Below are 16,278 nucleotides of genomic sequence, written 5' to 3'. Positions count from 1 at the left end.
ATGTAAATTAAGGACCTTCAGAAAAACACCTGAAGAAACCATTTGTTATTTTATGAAAACGCCGAAAGAACGCGCGGAATGTAGTTCGTGCGGTAGATCGATATATACCTATCCAATATTTTTCCCATCTCGACACTATTATATATAATAGTTTATATGGATAAGAACTTATATTTATTTATTCGAAACGATTCGGTGCATTCTAGTAGAAATATTTCGGTTTTTTTGCAAACAATTCGCTGTATAATCTCCATTGTGAAATACATTATTAATTTGACTATATATGGTGTTTATCATACTTCAAGGATGCGAAGAAATGCCAACATTTCCAAAAATGTTTATCTTTAGCCTCACACATTTATTATTTGCACCATCAGATCGTAAAATTACGAAAAATTCGTACGAAAAACATATTAGTATTATTTTCATTTGCAGTTGTGAGAATTTATATTATTAAAGTTGCCGAATCATAGTTTTTAATTCATGCTAAATATCTGTTTGCCTTGAAATGAAATGAGCACCATATATTTAATATTAAATGTCTTTATAGTTAAACAGTATGTATTTACATGATTGAGATGTAATTTATAGTCAGATCTTTTAGCTAGATAGAAGACTCGTGTTTCTTTAATCAATAATTAAAATGTAATAATTTCATATTTTTTTCACCAATCCACGATCTCTTTGCAAAATTAAAAATTAAAAATGACTTGATAGATTATTAACTAGTAGTTATAGGAAATAATACCGTACACGCGCAATAATATTATGATACTTAATTAGTAATCCCACGTATAAAGTCTGATACGTGGCGTACCGCACACAGTTCGTGTACCATTTAATCATCGATCATCATACGAAACGTTATGGCTATTCTGGTACGTCCAGTTGTTCTCATAAATCACTTCCAAGCATAATTTTAAAGGAGATGTGATATTTTATCTGAAACACTCGTGTACTGGCTATTATATTATTATGCTATTGCGCCATGTCTGATAATATACGTTGCCGATACAAAACGATTATCCGTCTTTCGGTCGCTACGAAGGTAGTATATTATAATATGCTTCCCTATGGTACACGCATAGTATATTAGTATAGTATATTATCCCTCTTCAGGACGAGGTTCTTGCAGAGTCCAAGGTCAAGGTGACTGTGTTGAGTACCATGGTCCATAATATTATATAACGTATGAATATACAAATGTTTGTATAAAATATAAATATATTACATTATTTATAAGTTTAACTTTAAGGTGCGGAACGTTTCACAACGCCGTACCATCCATGCACACCGTGACGTCGTCACGAAGAGTCCATATGATATATATGGCATATACCTACACTGATGAGTTACAGGAGCGGTATATGGTTAGAGGACAGCGTAACCACCCGCTGGGTCAATGGTATTTTTGGGGGTTCATCACTAGGAAACATTATACGCTTTAGCGGTAAGAAAACATGGGAAATGTCTACATCTCAATAATCCTTGCTAGTTACTACAATAGAAGAAGAGAGCTTATATATATTTTGTATGCATGAATTAAAAAGACCTTGTTGAAAATAAATTATCCGCTTTCCAATATGTTTATATTACTATTTATATTACTAAGGAATATATCGATGAACATTAAATTCGTTAAATTTTTCAACATAAAAAATACTGAGAGAGTAGTGTAAAACTGCGTTAAAAAAAAAAAAAAAACGTATTTCCAATCTTCTTCTCAAACTTGACTATATTATTATATTGCATCCCAACAGATTTTTAATTCTCCGAAAAGCGATTATTTTTGTATGGCATATTTCCAAAATCCTTTGACTGTATACTAAATAATATTAAAATACATGTTCCTGTTAAAATATTGGTCACAAATACCGATGGCTAACGTAGGCAAGCTTCACCTCATTCATAATCCCACGTTCAAACACTGAAATATAAATTATAAAAACAATGTAAATTAAATGGCAGTCTGATCAAAGCACTTAGCTGTAAATATTTAGGTATTAAACTATATTAATTATGATATACTTTTTTCTTTTAAAATATTTAATATTTTGTCCTATAAATTAATGTGTTACTGCTGAAAAGCTATGTTTTGGGTTTTAATTGAACACAAATATTGATGAAAAATGCATTAATATAAAATAAATAAATGTAAAATAATAATGGGTATAAATTGTACGAAACTGTTTGAAAGGTTTAAAGAGGTTTATTAGAAGAGTAGGTACCTACTACATATTATATTTACATGATATTTTTTAAATATGACAAATTTACATAAACCTGATATTATAATAATCTGTTACTAATATTATAATAGCGTCTAAATTTATTACATGGTTACGAAATAATTCTAAAACATAATATAATAATCATATAATTATAGTGGTTACGTATATATATTATATATTAGGTATTAGACATTTTTATTTATTGGATGAAGACAACTATTATTGTTTAAACTCTAAATAACCGCCTTCGATAACTAGGTATATATTCACCCACATTTCACTGCTGACCACACATTAATAATAAATATACCCATGAAACTCCTACTTCATACTATGACTAAACTATATAGCTATTATATTAAATCAATCACAGTCATTTAGTAGTATTGTTAAATTTCTAACGAGAATGAATTGCACATTTTGTTTGGACATAATATTTGAATGAATATAATGATTACCAATTAAATATCATAGTAGTTAAAGTTATACTATTAATATTAAACTTCCCAAGTAAAATATTATTTAAAATATTTAGTGAATATATATAGGTACTACATAGTTTCTGATTCTCAATATGGTTAGTTATTTGAATGACAAAAAATAAAATAAATATAAGTCTTACAATTATTTAAAATAAAAAGAGAAAGATTTTTATTAGAAAAAATGAGGTTTGTATCATAACAGCCCACAGGACACTTCTTAAATTATAGAAAACCCTTACTTAAAATATCGTCCTTTACTTCAAAATTAAAAAATAATAATTTGAAGAAACACATTATTTAAAAAAACAATTGGGGTGAAAGGTAAACATGTTTTAGTGAATCACCGTATGTCTATATACAAGTACTAAAATACGTATAAATACATGTGACGTAAAATACGCAGGTGAATTGTTTAGACCGGTCATTAGCGTATACCAACACGACTTCAACTAAACTCTGTTACTAATTTGTTTTTTTTTTAAGGAGAAAAAAGAACACCTGCATTTTCCACAGTCAACAACAGAATAATAGTATAATGGTATTAGAGGCATTGTTTTCCTCATCACCCCATCACGTTTTATCCCTCAACAATACAGCATATTAATATAATGACGATACAAGTAAATTCTTTCTTTTTGTTGTTTTTGTTTTCGTATATACAACCTAAACAAAATTACAGATCGTTGCAAAAGACTGGAGAACGTCGAGACCCACGTCTCAAACTCACACCCCAACTTCCTGTTTGTCGTTGATCCGTAGTTCCTGTATGATCCCGCAGCTTATAATATTTTGTGTTCCCCGTAGTGTTTGGAGTTGATGAATTCACACGGTATAGCGTGGACAACGAGCTAGAACAGCGCAATAGTTCTTGTTTACAAGGTTTCGGAAATCGTAAAATATGCAAATATATTATGATTTTTGATTATATATATATATATATATATATGTATATATTTATTTATCAGTAATTTAAGCTCACGTGTTCTCAATTAGCTTCATGTATTATGTTTATATATATATATATATAATACCTATCATGGTACAAATTAATTTAAATTGCATATTAATATCATAAACATAATGTTTGAATTACAACTACCGGTTTATGGATTTTAATTTATATACTATTATAACGTAGATAATATAAATAATGTAGATCATTTTCTTGACGTAATTTATTCAGTATTGCCTGAATATAAGTTGTTTTTATTTGAATATTTATGTCAAAAAACATTCCGTTTAATAGTTCTATTTTCTACTTATGTCTTATACAACTGCCTATATGAATCACAGATATATATCTGTGATATGAATAAATATACTGAATCGATTCATTCGCCTTAAAGGTTATAATAATTACTTAACTAAATAAATCGATTATATGATTTAGAAAAATGTATTATAATAATTATGCAATTATGTATTATTCATAAATAATTTCAAAGCATAAAAACAGTTTGTGGTTTACTTTTGAGGCGTGCTAGAGTATAATACGTTTGTGTTCTAAAGATCCACGAAACAAAACAATTGCTGTACATATATATATCGTATAGCTTAATAAGCCCCTATAGCTTACAAGAGATTAAAGGGTTATATTATGAAAAAACGAACTGAATTCAAACGAGCGTGCAGATATCTGTTGACCACAATAAACAAAAAAACCAAGGCCAAAATTAAGCGAGCTAGGATATCGTGAGATTACTAGGTAGGTTGTAGGTACACTATCCGTATACACCATACGTGTATAATACAACCGTTAAACTAAAAATGTGACCAGGGAGGGGATAAATCAATGTGAATATTATAAAGGAATTTCTGGAGTGCGCATAAACACAGAAAAACCCCCATCACGCGACTACAGTTTCACAATAAATTGATGGTTTGGAGTTATACGCTAGTAAACATATAATTACAACCGTTCTTAGGATTGTTATTCTCATTGTTGATAAGATAATATAATATTTGCATAATGCTATATAACACTGAATGATCGTACATTGATATGAAAATACAAGCACGTATCATATCAACTTTTTGATCGCATTCCATAATAAAACATACTAATTCGATACATTGAATCGTACGTTTTATAAATACCAAGTATGCTGGGGATATCAATTTAAATGAGATTTATTTTTGAAAATACTTGATCGATAAGACAATTATAAAGCGGAAATGGACTGTTGGTATATGTATATAGTCAATAAAACAATGTTGCACTCGCATGTTATATCGTTCTGTATGCCGCCATCATAAAGTATTAGAATGTCAAATACACCTTTCCATGGTCCGTCGAAATGGTAATTTGTTTAATTATATATTCACGATAAAGTTTATTGGCAAATTGTTGTTAGCTAAAGAAACGTCGTACTCGTCGTAGGATGAAAACAGAAAGTGACTCAATTCATTCACAAAAGAGCGCACGTGGAAAGTAGTTGCCAGCGGGTTCTAGTTAATGACTTAACACGTCGTCCAGCTTTGTTTGGTTATAGAAAATCATAAAAATTGTCGAAAACGTACCCAATAGCTATGGCGTTTTCACAATGTTTACCTATATTGTTTATACCTATAGATCTCTAAAATTCGTGGGTTTTGTGAAAATATTGTAGAAAATGACAAATGGTGCTGTCATCATTTTTATTTTAACTGTTGCTGTGTTTATTTGTATTGTTGTTAATAAAATTATAGCAAGTATTATTTATTTAATTTTATGTTTAATTCAACAATATTTAATATTGAAATAAATGCAATAAAAAATTATAAGTTGTACGTACCAATGCTTGTTATAAATGAACGTATGTACCTAATAAATTCGTGTAGTATAATACAACTAATGATCGTACAAACTACCAAGAGTCGTTTCATGGGTTAAGTAATTATGTAATTGAATACCAAATAAATATTATTTATCGTCTTGACTGCATATTAGTGGCAACCCAACATACACTGAACAATAATAATTATAGTAGTATGTATATACATTTCAAATAATAATTTGTGTACCTATATTGATTATCTTATACATAAGACATCCTCCATACGGTAGGCATAAATCGTGTGAATATTTGTACGAAAAAAAATACAAAAATAATAACAATAAAAAATAAAAACCGAGAAACGTTTAACGCGATCGTTGATCCGTATCAGTAGTGTTCGCATTATAAAACCTGTTTGTGTTTTCGCTTTTGTCGTTACGAACACCATGTGTGTATTTTGACAAGTCAGCCGTTTAACATCAGTCCGTTTTGCCGCCTAAATAAATCAAACAGCAGTTTTGAATTTTGCATAATATACATAATACGTTGATCTAGTTCGTAATCTTGTGTGAACGGACAGATTCTTAAACACGCATCGATAATGATATTGTAATCACGAGACGAGTTTGCGTCCTACTGACCGGAAACTACGCACATTGTACATGTGTGTTACCTATGTCTTATATGGCTGTTTGTGTACACACACTAATCAAACATACTAACGCTGAATTTCGTCACATAAAATCGATAACCTACATGTAATAAAAAAAATATCGATTTGCTATTAATTTTTAGTAACGAAATAATACTCAGCAGGTTTATGATGTAATTCGAAATATTATAATACAAATATCATCACTCTAGCGCTGTAAAATCATTGAACTATCCGAGCTCCGATTTATGACATCTACTTATAATATCTTATTATAATATGATAATATTATGTCATGTGAACGTTTAATACCTCATTTGTGCTTTTTTTTTTTTTTGATATTAAGCTGTTTTGAACGAGATTTTTGTTCTACATTTTTGTATAGCTGATAAATCAATACTCAATGAAGATGCTATGCAATATTTATTTTACGATACAATCTATAGGAATGGTTTAATTTTTTTGACTAAAACAATTTCTTTAAAAGTAATTTCCATTCAATTGTTACACCTTGTTATATTAATTCTTCTTCGGCTGTACCTACTACAAGCCACCTATAATTAACTTAATTTGGATATAAAACACTCTATCTTCAATAGAAAATTTCTTTTTAAGTAAGGAATACGTAATATTCACCATGGATGAAATCGCCATCTTCAGTGATTACCACAGACTGAGCATGGTAATTAGTAATTACATAATATACCGAGTAGTTTCCGTTTTTATTTGCTGTGGCCTGTGGCCAACGAGTTTTGTAGATGACAACATCTTTGTTGAAATACGTATTTACTAATTTAAATTTAAAAGAGAGCTTTCAATTAAGTAGTCAGATATATTAATACATAAAGCATTATCCAAACATAACACTTAACTATTTATATTATTATTGTGTTCCAAGTTAAAAACATTTTATGAATTTTTACATATTGATCATAAAATTATATACGTTTAATAAATGTAAATAATTCACGTTTTACTAACAAACTAATATCTAGCATGAAAATGTAAATCAAAATATAAATGGTCATAAAATATGTCACATGATAAAATAATAAGCTATGATTATAATATTATGCTATATTATTTTATGTTTAAAGACTATTATAAACTGTATTATAATAATCTCTTTAGCTTATGATGGGACAAAGTGTTTACCATTAAATATTTTCTTATCAATTCACTTTCGACTTAATAACACATCATTATTTTGTCTACATATTGGTTATAAATGTAATAAAGTTTGTAGGTATAAGTCAAGGCAATCATTAAAATATTGATTTTTCATTACTAGATGCATTTAAACGATCATAACGATTACCTATACCTATTAGGCATATTATGTGACTTTGTTAACAAAAAATATATTTTCCCTTGATAAACTCTCGTAATATTTAAATTTATTAATGCTTATAATAAAAGACAATACGTATAATAAAAAGAGGATAACGTGCGTTTGTGGTGCACTCAAATGTAAGAAAACGCAATATCTATAAGCTGTAAAATGTAAATAGCTAGCCAGTATCATTATCCACTGATCTATGACCTATTCAACAATCGAAACGGTTCAAACAATAATCGTCGTAAGAACACGATATTGGTTTTCAATCAATCGGCAATAAAAAGAACCGTATAATATTGTATATATATATATTATATAGTACCAATAAGGCTCTTTATCTCGACGTCCAATTATTTTGTCTCAATGTACAGTAATAGTATTAAAAAGTCGCAGGTTTTCTCGTTATTCTCCATCGACTACATTATAAAATTCTACCGCATGAAAACGAAATAATAGTATTTGCGACAAAATAATATACAATGCATAACATAGTAGGTACTTGCCAGTAGTTTAATATAAAAATGCTATATAAGTATTTATGTACTGTATCATCTGTATATCGTACGTTTATAATAAAACCGCACATATATACGCGAAACGTGTATTTGAAATACAATATCATCACGACATTGCTGTAGCGTGTATATACTGTGTAACAGAAGTCGGCCTTATATATTATGTTATAGGCCTACCATATAATATATTATAATGGCTATTCAGCCAGTAGGTACTCCGCAAGTCGGTGGGCTATCGCATATAATACTTACGCGTGTACGAGATAAGACGACGACGACGATATTATTTTTCTAAGTCTTATTATTATCATAGCATTACCTCCAACGAGCAACAGACCCTGTGCAAATCCTAATCTGAATACCGGAGTCACGGTTTTTATCTTCTACACGTTCCACTACAGTTAGCTAATAATTACCAGAGTTGCTACCACCGCATCGCGCGCGCGCGCACACACTCACTCGCACACGCGCATGCACAACACACACTCACCATCATTTATAAGCTTAAGAAACCCACCGTCATGACCCCCGATGCACTTGTAGACTACACATATATAACGTGTGTAATAATGGTGTTGTTGTTGCTCTTCTTCTTATTCTCCTCACCGCCACTACCACTCTATTACAGCTACGTCTATACCTCTACGTCTACAACGACACAGCCAAAGAAAAACAATAGCCGGGAAAATAAATTGAATATATATTGTTTTAATATGCATAAAAATAATATATACACAGTGTATCGTGTTAATGTGCTTTTGTGTTTATACGGTGAGCGTGTGGTGCGTAAAGTCGGGTGTAACGGTTGTTTGGGATGAAAATCGCTCGTATAAAGACAATGCGACACAACGCTGTGGTGCGCACTTCAGTCAGCCCCGTACCCGCGAGAAACCAATTACTATTTATTATTATTATTATTTCTGTCGGTTAGGTCCGATCGCCGGAGAGCACGGACAACAATTTGTGTGGGAATTTTAATAATCCATTTTGCATTAGAACATCTCACGATTTCATGACCGCTGATATTGATTTTTTTCCTCAAGATACATTTTTGCATGAAAAATGTCTATAGTCGATGAAAAAAAAATATATTGATTCTCTGAAGCTTTGGATAATAGACTATAATTCATTATTATTATAAAAGTTAATACTAATTTAATTTAAAAAAGTTAATTAAATTATCTAGTAAAGTAAAATTTTATCTTATTTTTTAATACCTAATGTTTAATTCTAAGCTTTCAATTTTTCATTTCTTTATTGACGACACTATTGTAAATTGTAATAAACCACCCACTAATTGAGATAACACTTCCCATATATCAATGAAATATAATATAAATTATCTCTCAAACACAAATCGTATACAAAATAACAATCGAAGTATTTCTGTCTCGTATAGCCAAGAAAAATATTTTGAGAAAATATGTAACTAATATACTTCTTTATTAATTAGTGAAATTGTTATAATTTACCTAATTTTCGTGAAAATTAATAGTTAAATTGTCTTTACGTTTTTAAATGACAACGACACTAACAACATGATATTTCTTAGTTCGGTACTTAATTTTAAAGTTTATAATTTAAATATAATATGGCGTGTTTGAAACAAAACATCCTAATAATCAAAGTTCAAAATAAAAGTAGAAATGTTTTCGGAATGTCGTTTTTAAATTTGAAATAACATAATATTGAATTAAAAAAATAATAATATTCTATAGAAATTTATTTTACTACATACTCAACGCATTATTTTGAATTTTACAAAAACACCAAATATTGGTCATTTTTATAATATTTAGTATATGAAAGAGAGAAGAAAAAATAATGGCCAAGTTAAATAATTTGATATACATATAGATCATACGCAATACAGGTGTATATATATATTATGATATTATATATAATATACGTACAAAATAAATAAATAGTTTAAGCGTCTCGGTATATTTCCATTTTTTTACAATCTAGAATTTCATTATTTCAACAAATCGATATGGAATTTGTATGATGGACCATGACCACACCATAGAAATATATAATATAAGTATAATACATCGCTTTTTTAGAATATGGAAACATTTATAATTTGACATTTAATAACAGGTATTGTAGCAAAGTTTTTGCGAATCGTGTAACCTATAGATATATAATAATATGGTCATACATTACTATTTTTTACTCGCATATTGATAAATTATTCTTAACCAATTTTATATTTAATTTATATAATATATAGAACGTTCGAGAAGTCACGGATATTAATAATTATCAAGTAAACCTTAAGTTGTTTTTAAAATATAACTTTTTCACTATGAGTGAGCATAAAATATCTGTTTAATTAATTTAATCATCATGAATTTATTAATTTTCAGTAAGTACAGCTCTTAATAGGCTTAAGCACCTACATAATTTTAATGCATTTTGTTATTAGTATTTATTAAAATAATTCAAACACAACATTTTTAAATCGTGTTGGTGTTTTAAGCTTTTAAAATATATTTATAACAATGAAATATGTTAAGAAAAGGTTTTAACATTGAGTGTACGCGTATTATTTTTATTCTACAATTATAATACATCAATATTCAGTATGGAACATTGTTATTATTATATAATTGTAAGTCACATACCTAGCCTCGCGCGATAGAAATGTTATAGAAGAATACATTTTCTGACTGTCGATTTTACTGTTATACAATCCCTTGTAAAATAAACTTGAACGAACATAACCTAACCAAACACGATTTTAAAACGTAATTACACACGTAGTATGAGTATGTTACCGTGGAATGTGGAAGTCACCGGACGAATGACATGAATGGAGTGGCTTAAAAATAAACCACTTCACTATAGCAGTATAGCTGCAATTAAACGCCAGTTGACAAAATTAGGAAATTTATACAAAGTTATCTATTGTTATAGATAAAATTACTATTGACGACTACGTTTTTTACACCTTTGGATGACCGTTATTATCTTGTTTATTACAATGTATGGAAACAACAGTAAAACACACAAAGTTGTATATTAAGTATTAATTATGGAATTTATGATTATGATATTGTCTAATATGCAATTCAAACTTATATTTCTCCCTACATAATATTGACCATAACGGCATAACTATATGATCAATGATATTTTTTATATTATATATTTGTTCGTATGTACAACAAACACCTGTATGCTTAGTAACAGTAAGTTGTAGTCAGTAGGTTACAAGTGTTATAACCTTCAAATGCGTATAAACATTTAATTGCCGTGTATAAGCCTCAATACAACGTATAATTTAATTGAGTAAAGATATATATAAAGCCCGTCTTTTTATTTAAGTACTATAAATATTTTTAATTTATAGTGGATATATAGCTGATTATATTGGTGTTAAACACTTTAAACTCAATTTTTTTTTATCATATATTCAAAAACCGTTATTTATAAGCTTCATTATGTATGCATATAATATTGGTCTGGTTTAATATTTTCCTGCATATTACGCTTGTTTAAACCCAAACATATATATCAGTTAGGACAGTTAGGTTACATGCCTGTATATAAATGTAATATATTATATTATATTCTATTTAATTAAGCCATATGTTAAGAAACATAGTTTTATACAAGAAATTAAGCCCGTATTTGTACTGTTTGAAAGACGCACTAAAAAATAACAAATTACAATTGAATTATTAATGCTATTTAATTTGCATTTAGTTTAGGAGGACATTCCAAAGTCGATATTTCCAGTGACGATTTTCAATACAGATAGAGAATATATTTTTTATTTTCATTTGTTATCTTATTGTTAGTTCCAATGCAATTTAACATGATGAAAAGAACGTTAGCAAAGAATTGATGTTTATACAATTTTCCTGCAAATTTGGTCAAACCGTGTGTAAAATTGCAGCACATTCCATTATTGTGAAATATTTTAACACAATGATAATGATACTTGGAGACATTGTAGATGCTGTGCCATGATAATGATGACTCTCGCCAAACTGTCGCAGAGTATTCACATAATAGACGACATGTGCCGTTGTCTAAGCGAAATCATAAAAAAAAATACGTGAGAAATATCTGCATCGAAAATAACGCGTGAAATCGTAGATATCCGTTTACAGTTGTTGCATGCCGACAGTGTATATAAGTTTATTGTGGAAAATTTATAATTTTGACTATATTGTACATTGATATATACTGTTATGTAAAAACGCATAATAACTTACAAATGGTAGTATACGATTATATTATAATAAGTACGGTTGGCGACTGGACGTTATGTATAATGTCTATGAATTTGGTGGCTAATGGTAAATAATAATATTTTGCCATTTTTATAGGTAAAGTAGCACTAGTATGGCATGCACGTAATATAATATACTGATTGAAATATTAAACGCGCATATAATATATAATACGACTGCCGCTGTCCTAAAGTATCGTTGCACAAGACGTCATAACAGAGCTTAATAATGTTTAATATGGACTCATTTTGTATGAAGCGCGTAATTAACTGTCAACAACAATGTCTCGAACGTGTCCCAATATGGAATTGACATTAATTTAAACATTTCAACTGATCATTGAAAGTTTAATATTGTTTTTTCAAGGACGTTTGTACCGAACATATAATGATATTAGACGATGATGTGTTATAGATAAAATATTTATTGAAAAAAAGTAATAGTGATAAAAATCAATCGAATGTTTTTTTCATTACTGTTCAGAAGTATCTATACGTACCGAATAAACAAAACACTCCCGATGAGTTGTATATTTATAATATCATACATTATGGTGTAAAACCTTGTGTTGGGTTACCTTTAGATGTTATACTGTATAGTTATTCGTATACTTTATTAATGTTCTGCTAAATCAATTGTCGCATGAAAACTTCAATCATAAAAAATCTACGAAAAGGCATAGTTATATATATATATTATATATACATGTATATAGTGGTATAATATTACGATCGATAAAATTGCGATGAAAGATAAAATAAAATGAAACCAATAAAGCATAGACTTTTTACTGTCAAAAGTTCTTCGAGCTCACAAGATAATATTATAAACATCAAAACAAAAAGTAGGTAATAATATTACAATAAGACTTCTCACTTTGTCGAACTCTTAAGATCCGATTCTGCGGAATCGACTTCGTTGTCAAGTGATTTGTAAACCCAGAAATCTAATATCAAACACCAGTAATAGATATCCACATGATATAATAAATTAAGTTAATCATATATAATGACTTTGACATAAAACAAATTATTTTAGAAAAAAAAAAGTGTATGCCTTTACTCATTTGAAACCACGCAGCTATTAAATGCGTCAGTGCTTAAACAAAAACTATGGACACTCAATTGTTTTATTTATCGTTGAGGGGTAGGGGGGAGGTTAAACTGTTCTGCTGCCATATTACAAGTCTTACACTGTGATGCACTCGGCCCGCGAATAATGGACGACAGCAGGTATTATAATAATAACGCGTACACGTCAAACACTTAGCTGATGTGCAATCGTTGCAGCTGACAAGCCCCATGCCTGAACTTCGGTCGTCATCGCACGTTATAACAACAATAACACTAACTATATCGTGAATATTGGCAACATTATTACATATTATAAATCTTATAAATCGTGAGCGCGCGTGCGCGGGTGACAGATGTACCTATTACTGTAGTACGACCGATTTATAAAGCTTTTGACCCGAAGCGCGTGTGCTTTCGTCCGATATAATAATAATAATAATATAATATACGCGTCTATCGCGTGCGTGAAACGATCAGCGAAAATGCAAAAAACTATGACGAGGCACAGCGTCGCGGCCGCCGATATCAGAGTACGCGTGAAACAGGTCGATCCCGTTATGTCCTTGCCGTGCATGTACCTACACGGCAGAGTAATGCCAGTTAATCGGTTTTAATGGCTTAACTGTATCTCTCTCAGTCGGGCAAACTCTTTCTATTATATATAATATTGTTATTATTATACGCTATACTTTTTACACTCTGCGGCAACGGCCATTATCACGACTACTACGACTTGCGATGACGATGACGATAATAATAATAACAATATAATATATTGCATTTATAATATATTATCATATACGCGCGCGCGATCGCGTATTATTATTATGATACGAGTGCAATCGGTGTGATCACGATTCTCGTCGTGTGCATTGCTAATACATAAAGTATCTGTACATAATATATAGTATATACATATATATATATATATATTTAATAATAAATCGCCCGCCGCCACCAATTGATTCCTTCGTCGACGCCGCCGCGCCGTCTCGACTGCATCAACTGCAGCAGCTATATAGTCTCACCGTGTAATTATTATTAACGCTTTATAATACAAAATTACGACGCCTAATAGGCAATAATAAGTGTGAAATCGATCCGTACAGCTTCATGCAACGAGTTACCTTCAGACGAATAAAATCCCGTGCGCAATATATATATTATATTCGCATTTGATTCATGTATCCAAAGTAAATATGTACCTATATATATATATATATATATATATATATATTATATGTAATTTATAAATTATAATGAATACGACTGATTGTCCGATATAATTATTTGCCATACCTGTAGAAACAGTCTCATATTATATATACGAACCTACTCTGCGGCGGAAACACCGTTATAGCAGTAGTTGGATTTTTCGAAAGTAGTATTAAAAAAAAATAAAAATAAAAACCTAATAATAATTATAAACACTGGCGCTACGAACTACGAGTCTACGACCAATCGGAGACCGGATTATTATATACATATATAACTAATCCATACCTAATGTATAATCCAATTGGTAAAACGACAATCGCGATAAGTCTCAACCGCATTGATGAAGATATAAAAATATAACGTCGATCGTTAGACGTATTATAGGTACATGGACAATAATGGACCGTATACTAAAATATTATAACGTGCGATTTATATATACTTAACTCTACTGGCGCCAGAATGTCATTTATTCCAATTGTTTGGAGTACGTGTCTATATTTTTTGATTAGGACAATTTAGGATATGTTAACAAATAAAATATGATATTTGTTAAACTCAAAAAATATATGTATTATATATTCCTATTACCCATGATCGTATTCATATTTATACCATGTAGATATTTGAATGTAAATACAACTATGCGAGTTCAAAAACATTAGACAACATATTAACAAATGTTATCTTCACATTCCACAACTTCGATGAAAATAACAAACCATTGTAACAGATATGTGGATTAAAATTATTCGGGTGAAAATATAATAGGAGTTTGATTGACATTAGCACCAAGAACACGTCTTGAGCTATGCGGCACCGATCATGTCACATTTACTAGTGTCTATGTTAAAATAGACATGGAGATAAATGATATAAATGTTATTTTATCTCAAGTCACATCCAACTTACAATTATAAGAAAAGAGAAAAGTAAATTCCTTCAACCGATATTCCTATTTATGATCAAATAATAGAAAATCCACATTTTGGTCCTTATTTTTTACTATAACTAGTCATGCATGATATATAAAATAATACAATTAAAGAAATGGACATGCTATAAAACTACTATAAATCGTATGGTCAAAATAAAAAATGAATAAATGTATAGCTAATATACCTATAGTATATCTGGCCAATAAAAGAAATATTAAATATTGATATAATTTATTACACACAATGTAAATATGATTAATTGGACTAAATTATATGATATATTATCATACGAGTTATCGTTTAACATAAGTACGATTGTCTCTATGGAGCCCCAAAACAGGTATATCGAATTTAATTTAAATACGATTATATAAACCAAGATGATATATAATTGCGTTGTAACCGAACACATATTATAGGTATTCAAATTAAAAATATATCTTAGCGTTTAATACACACGGCCGTTTAGTGCTGATTAGCTTTAAAAAAAAAAAAATAAAAGTAAAGATATGAGTTGATATTATAAATAATAATAATAAAGACATCCTATATATTATAGGTAAGTACAAACTCGTTATTAAAATCGAAATTTTGATGCTCATAGAATCCAATAAATATGTAATTTGCATCTACCTTATCTTGTTAATAAATAGGTACTAATGTATTTCCCTTCATAACATATTATACTAAATAATTATAAATTCAATTCGATATTTTGAAAGTGTATAACATAGAAATATTAATAATTGTTTAATTCACAATACGTTTACTAAACACAATAAATTATAATATTTTATATCATTTTATTTGAAGTTCAAAATAACATT

At 29.3% G+C, this 16,278-nt stretch overlaps 1 protein-coding gene and 1 long non-coding RNA gene across 3 annotated transcripts in view; one reads left to right on the top strand and one right to left on the bottom strand.

Annotated features, from left to right (window-relative positions):
* Positions 1 to 16,278, top strand: part of mwh (multiple wing hairs) — a 60,452-nt gene that overhangs the window by 13,107 nt on the left and 31,067 nt on the right. The window lies entirely within an intron of this gene.
* On the bottom strand, positions 1,675 to 10,882 carry LOC149056176 (uncharacterized). Of its 2 annotated transcripts, none has more exons than XR_016191645.1 (3): positions 10,606 to 10,882; positions 3,377 to 3,561; positions 1,675 to 1,927 (listed from the first exon to the last, which is right to left on the bottom strand). It is a non-coding gene; the product is annotated as an uncharacterized LOC149056176 (long non-coding RNA). The 2 variants fall into 2 exon arrangements; XR_016191644.1 differs by having other exon boundaries at positions 3,441 to 3,561.

Source organism: Diuraphis noxia, unplaced genomic scaffold (genome assembly GCF_037042655.1).
Source record: "Diuraphis noxia isolate RWA-SAM2 unplaced genomic scaffold, SU_Dnox_SAM2 contig0004, whole genome shotgun sequence".
NCBI classification, from domain to species: Eukaryota; Metazoa; Arthropoda; class Insecta; order Hemiptera; family Aphididae; genus Diuraphis; species Diuraphis noxia.
The sequence above is the reverse complement of the archived record's forward strand: the minus strand, read 5'-3'. Positions and strand labels throughout refer to the sequence as shown.